Below are 7,500 nucleotides of genomic sequence, written 5' to 3' on the forward strand. Positions count from 1 at the left end.
TGATCATTAAACCCTCCAATGTATATAAATAAAATAATTATTGCAAGCAGCTCAAGTTTATTGTTCTATTCATTCCTGTTTAAATAGAATCTTTAATTTAGTTATAGTAGCGATGAACGGAAATAGATTAGTTTATGTGGCCAGGTTCATTAGCACCATCTGTGTATGTGTATGTTGTGTGTGTGTGTGTGTGTGTGTGTGTGTGTGTGTGTTGTTGTTCTATTAATATGTTTCAAAGTTCCAGCCAATAATGAATGAGCTGTTCTTCAATCCAGAAACAAGGCTCTTTCTATGGAATTCAGATGACATCACCAAAGCAATTATGTATGTATGTATGTATGCATGTATGTATGTATGTATGTATGTGTGTATGTTTGTATATGCATGTATGTATGTATGTATGTATGTATGTATGTAACTATGTATGCATGTATGTATGAATGTATGTATGTATACATGTATTTATATGTGTTTGTATATATATGCATGTATGTATGGATGCGTATATGTATGTTTGTATGTATGTATGACTATATGTATGAATGTATTTATGTAAGTATGCATGTGTGTATGCATGTATGTATGTACATATGTGTGCATGTATGTATGTACATATGTATGCATGTAAATATGTATGTCTCTATGTCTCTGTGTATATACATATGTATTTGTATGTGTGTGTATGTACATATGTTTGTATATACTTATATAAGTATGTCTATACCACTGAATTATCCCATATATGTACCCACATACATCTTCGCATGCAGGAATGTTACATTGTATGCAAATTGGTCTGTTTTAACTTAAGTATGTGTGTATGTGTGCATATACACCAGTTTTTGGTTATATACACATCTATACACACTGCAGGCAAAACTCCTGGAATATTCTTTACTTATTTTTACAATTCCATTAACAGTCTTGTAATTCTAATCTTGCATGCATGTGTGTGTTGTGGGGGGGGGGGGAATGCACATTGCCTAATGGTTAGCATGTAGCACTCATGATCATAAGATTGTGGTTTCAATTCCTGGAACTGGGCAATGTGTTTTGTTCTTGAGCAGAACACTTCATTTCAAATTGTTCCTGTTCAGTCAGTAGGCAAAAAGAGTAATCTTGTAATGGACCAGCATCCCATCCATGGGGAAATATGTACACCACAGAATCTGGGAAAACTGGTTTTATTAGCCTATGGCTTGGGGTGGACTTTTGATCCTTTCATACATGCATGTATGTATGTATGTATTTATGTATGCATGTATATGTATGTACATATGTAGTTATGTATTTACATATATAGTTATGTATGTATTGTAGCACGCTGGGGGAAATGCTTAGCGGTATTTTGTCTGCTGCTAAGTTCTGAGTTCAAATTCCGCCGAGGTCGACTTAGCCTTTCATCCTTTCGGGGTCGATAAATAAAGCACCAGTTACGCACTGGGGTCGATGTAATCGACTTAATCCATTTGTCTGTTCTTGTTTGTCCCCTCTATGTTTAGCCCCTTGTGGGCAATAAAGAATATGTATGTATGTGAGAATGACCCATGCAAACATGGTAAGGTGGATGCTAAAGAATGATAACAACTGTGTTTGCTGAAATGCAACATAGCTGAAAGATAGTATGAGATTTTGATGAAATTTGGTTGCCTATCAATCATATAGACTCTCCCTGATTATGCATGTGTGTATGCTTGTTTAAAACCTGAAGTATTTGTAAAGGACTATGACAAGACAAGACAAAGACAAAACCGATGAGAGTGAAAATATACCAGCTTTGATTTATGAAGTTAACAAATATAAGACTTGGAAGAAATCGTTGTTGTTAAGATTGGCACTGATCATATAAACTTATAGCCAAAAAGGATTTCAGCCATGACAATCCAGTTTTATTTCTTGCTTTCAGGCATAATGCATTTAAGATTACATTACTGTATGTACTGTGCCTTCTCTGTAAGATGGCAAGGTGTAATTTAAGAAAGATTTGGTTTATATTTCTAACCAAGCAGCAGAGGTTCCTCTCAAAAGCTCATTCCCTCAATAGAGGAAGAACTAAGCCATCACTGAGTGGAGGCTCATGAAAATAGAATTCTCTCAGATGGCTCTGAGATAATTCCTGATGAAGAAAAGATGTTGCGGGTCTACCAGCAATGGAGAGCACTAGTGGACTTGGTTGGCCCTACTTGTTATGACATTTCTGGTACCACAAACCTTGGATGACCCCCAGTTCCATCAAGCAAGAGCATGAAGCAGCAAGCAAGTATATATTAAGAAACTGAGTTTTTATTGTTAATCTTTGACAATAACTCATTACATTCATATCACATGATGTGAATGGGTGACGCATTGAGCAAAGATGCATAAAATTAAGGTTGGAAAAGTACAACTTTGGTGAGATGTTTAGTTTATAACAATCGAAATCAGAAACCTACATTTGAGGCTAATTATATATTTACAAGAATGTTTTGTTCTTCTGCACTAATCTATATCTACTTTTAGACTGGTGACAAGGATTTGAATAATGTAAAACGTAAACCGATTTGTTTCCTTAAGTGTTTTCTCTTGTTATCATTCAGGCATGTATCATACATTGTTAATATTCATTTCATACAAACAAATACACACATACACACACACACATACACACACACACATGCACGTGTGTGTGTGTATATAAATGTACATACAAACACAAAGACACATATTGTAATTCATATATTCATTAAGAAGCACAAAGAAATAGACATACAAATGATCTTATACATCTGCGCAAATAATACAAACATATTAAACACATGCATATTATGATCCTTAAATCTTTTTCTTATGTTATTATTGAGACAAATATACATATAGATATATTATGAGTCATTTGTAGTCCAATAAATCAAGAGGATAATGTAATTTTATTGTATTTATGCTACTTCATGTTCTTATGCATACGCTCACAAATTTATACTCAACCACAAATACACACACACATACACACCCACATACATATTTGCACACTTTCTCTCTATCGGTCTGTGCATACACACACATATTTATGCTCAACCACATACAGACACTCACACACACATCTTTTTCTATGAGTTTGTGTACACACAGAAACTTATATTCAACCACATTCACACAACACACACACATATACACATACACACAAACACACGTTCACTCTATCACTGTCCACAAACACAAGCTTACAATGAATCACACACACACACATACACATGCATACACACACATTTTCATTATCATATGTTTTCTCTATTGAACATATACATCAACTGTGTCTCTTTAATACAGAATCTGACATACCTTGTTTTGTTTGTGTGTGTTAAGATTTTCATGGATGAGATTGCAGTTGTTAATGTGGAGTTTAATAAAACTTTCAGGCTAGCATAATGTAGGAACAACACATAGGAATGAAGTGACTGTTTCATAGGACAGTGATTCTCAGAAGGAAGAAATGGAGGCTTTGAAGTAGATTTTATTCTGGAGTGAATGAGTATATGGACTGCAATAAGAGAGTAAAGTGAAAGAGAATGTTTTAAGAAGAACTGAAGAACAAGTTAATAAGTTAAGAATAGAAGAGATATATAAGAGTTAACATTTTTAATGTAGTTAGTATTAGAAATAAATGTGATAAAGAAAGACATTATATGACTGACTAATACTATTTTTATAGCGGAGGAGGTAGTCTCAGGAAGATGTGGGATGAGGTGGTGAAATATGATCTTCAGATGTTGAGTATCACAGAGTGGATGACAAGTGACCAAGGGTTTTGGTTATTTGCTATGCTTGAGAAGACAAGTTAAGCTAAGTGAGATCATAGCCGTGGCCAGTGACACATGAAAGGCACCTGTGCCAGTGGAACATAAAAAGCACCCATGCTGGTAACACATAAAAGGCAAACATGCAGATGTCATGTAAAAGACACCCAGTGCATTCTGTGGAATTGGCATTAGGAAGAATCGTGTAGATGGCATTAGGAAGAGAATCCAACCATAGAAACCAAGCAAAAACAGACTGGAGCCTGGGGCAGTTCTCCAGCTTACCAGCCCTAGTCAAACCACCTTTTCCATGCCAGCATGGAAAGCGGATGCTAAATGATGATGGCAATGATGATGATGATGATGATGATGATGATGATGATTCCAGAAGGGGGAAACACTTTGGAGTGTTTTCATCATCAGGTTTTTTTCAGCAAAACATAAATGTCACCATATTTGCCAAAAGTTGCAATACAAGAATTACTACATACACGTAGAATATCAGACATGAGCAAGTACAAGAAATTAGCATATTGTCCAAAAAGAAATTGTTAGCATGTCAGGTGAAATGCTTAGTGGTATTTTGTCTGCCATTACATTCTGAGTTCAAATTCCGCCAAGGTTGACTTTACCTTTTATCCTTTTGGGGTCGATTAAATAAGTAATCAACTTAATCCCTTTGTCTGTCCTTGTTTGTCCCCTCTATGTTTAGCCCCCTGTGGGCAATAAAGAAATAAATATTCCTTTCTATTATAAGCACAGGGTCAGAAATATTGAGGGAGGGGGCTAATCAATTACATCAACCCCATTGCTCAACTGGTATTTTTCATCAATACCAAAAAGATGAAAGGTATAGTCAATCTTGGCTAAATTTGAACTCAAAATGTAAAGACAAAAGAAATTACATTTTTTTCCAGAGTGCTAATGGTTCTGTCAGCTCACTACCTTAAATTGTTAACGAATACCATTCAATTTAATCGTCATTGCAAGTTTTGGGCCCAGATTCATACATCACGACTAAACACCTAAATGAACAACAAAGGAATCTTTATGTGGTTGCTCAATGTGCTAGAAATAGTAGTCAATTTCCCTTGAACCACATCCAACTCTTTTTAACTGCATATGAGTTAGTTCTTATATAATGCAGTCCTACATATACCTCTATAAAAGGGTTGACTTAGGGTAGAACATTACAGAACTACCACATGGATATCGTTATATATACATGTTTATTCATAGCTCACATTTACCTCTCTCCTTTATCAAGCTTTACCGTTGTCATTACTGTGATTATGGCAACTTGAACAATACAAGAACTGAACAGATTCTTCCCTAAATATATATATGTTATAAAGATGAAGTTGCCAATTATTTCAAAGAAATATACATAATACACACATAAATGTGTGCGCACGTCTGTGTGTGTGTGTGTATATCTATCTATCTATCTATCTATCTATCTATCTATCTATCTATCTATCTATCTATCAATCTATCTATCTATCTATCTATCTATCTATCTATCTATCTATCTATTTATCTATGTGTGTGTATATAAATATATGTTTGTATATATATATGTGCATGTATACACACATAGATATATATGCATGTATATACATATATATTTTCATACATACACATGCATACATATGAACCTTAAAAACATTTTTACACTGTAAGCAAAATTGCAGTGTGAATATGGGGAAAGCTATAAATACTCCTGGAAGCTGTTGTCATCTTAAATAGAGAGTAAAAGAATGATACAAAAAAAATGCTGTAGATAGAAATAAATCTAATTGGTTTCATTCAAAGGTTGAATATCCCTCCAGTTATTCTTAATTAAAATATTTGTGGGTTTTTTTTTTCTTCACATATATATATATATATATTGCTGTCAGAAGATTCATTAAAAAGGAAGAGTAATTATAGATAATGAAATGGAATCACTTGTATGTATGTATGATTAAAAACAAAAGACCAAATTAAATGAACAGCAGTTGATTTTGATTTTTCATTAAGATTCAAGTCTTTTGACAAGTGTCTCCAGTTGTTAAAATTTTTTTACTTTATATCACCATCTTAATATCATACCAGTATCTCATCAATGTAATAGAATTTTTGTGCATGGAACATTGAAAACGATAGTATTAATCAATGAAGGGTGCTTCTATATGGTCATTCAATGAGCTAGAAATAACAGCAAATAAACTCAAATCTACATTCTTCTATTATAGAATGTGAAGAAGACATTGGAGAATATTAATTGGCATAGGAAATGTCAGATATACAACAAAATGCGATGGTGATGAAGGCTTGCATTTGGTCATAGGCTCACTGAGTCGAGACTAACTAGGGTCTACACAGCCAATATTTAGAACCAGACATGAGCAGTTGAAATGATTAGGGCATCAAAGCAAGTGTATCTTAAATTACAGTTTTGTTAGGAAGCATTGAACACAAACTCCAAACACTCAGTCATGTATGTATGTATGCATGTATGCGTGTGTATGTATGTATGTGTGTATGTACGCATGTATGTGTGTGTATGCATGTCTGTATGTATACATGAATGTACATATGTATATATGTATACATGTGTGCCTAAATGTATATGTATATATGAATTGTGTGTGCCTGTATGTATGTTTGTATGTGTGTATGCCAATATTTATGTATATATCAGGCATGTACCATATGATATGAACAGACAGTAGTTAATTAACTACTGCTACTGACACAGACAGAGGTCACTGCCATTTACCATTACCAACAGGGTCACTACTACTACTACAACCAACAAAGAATGCCCCAACGTGGACTATTGACACCAGTAAAGAACAATTATGAACTTTTCATTTAATTTCATTTTTTAAAATATGTATTTTTGATAAGGTTCGTTTTTTCAAGAACCGAAACATGTTAAAAATATCTATGACAAAATTTTAAATTAAAATTCATTTTTTATATATTGGTGTTTTCAAACTTCTTTTTTATAAATATATATATATATATATATATATATATATATATATATATATATATATACATACATACATACATACATACATACATACATACACACACATATATATATATATATATTTATAAAAAAAGAAGTTTGAAAACGCCAATATATAAAAACGGAATTTGGAACTCTTTTAAACAAAATAATATATATATATATATATATATATATATATATATATATATATATATATATATACACACATATTGAAAAATCAAGAGATACTCCCTACAGTTTATTTTCCAGAAACATCAAGTAGTTAGCTGTGTGAGGTATATGTGGATGTTAGAATTATGGCAAGATTTATCTACAAATGTTTTAGAAGGATGATCAGAGTTGAGTGTGTGATATTTCCAGAGATGAAACATCTGCTTAAATAAAATTATAATTTTCAGGTTTACTACTGATCCTCAGTAGGTGTTCCTGCTGATTCTAATTCCAATATATTCTGACCAAAATCTAATATCACTCTCTATTTATTCATCTATTGCTCATTGCTGTTACTGATGCTGCAGTTGTTACTACTACTACTACTACTACTACTACTACTACTACTACTACTACTACTACTACTACTACTACTACTACTGCTGCTACTATTACTTGTCACATGTTTTATATTCACAGAAAAACATACACACACAGATACAGTAAGTGACATGCACTCAAACATATTTATATATGTATATATATATATAT

The 7,500-nt window shown here is 33.0% G+C and overlaps 1 protein-coding gene across 11 annotated transcripts in view; it reads right to left on the reverse strand.

The window, feature by feature from the left end:
• The window catches only part of LOC106879395 (protocadherin-18), a 78,911-nt gene that overhangs the window by 54,620 nt on the left and 16,791 nt on the right, over window positions 1-7,500 (reverse strand). For 3 of the 11 annotated variants that reach the window (XR_016244327.1, XR_016244324.1, XM_089362749.1), the window contains one exon: window positions 3,319-3,517. The exons of the other annotated variants lie outside the window; for them this stretch is intronic. The gene's annotated coding sequence lies outside the window, so the exon portion shown is untranslated. Of the gene's footprint in view, window positions 1-3,318; window positions 3,518-7,500 lie in introns of those variants that run through there. 11 annotated transcript variants of the gene reach the window in all.

The sequence above is a fragment of the Octopus bimaculoides genome, chromosome 14, assembly GCF_046866305.1.
Source record: "Octopus bimaculoides isolate indiv1 chromosome 14, ASM4686630v1, whole genome shotgun sequence".
Lineage (NCBI taxonomy): Eukaryota > Metazoa > Mollusca > Cephalopoda > Octopoda > Octopodidae > Octopus > Octopus bimaculoides.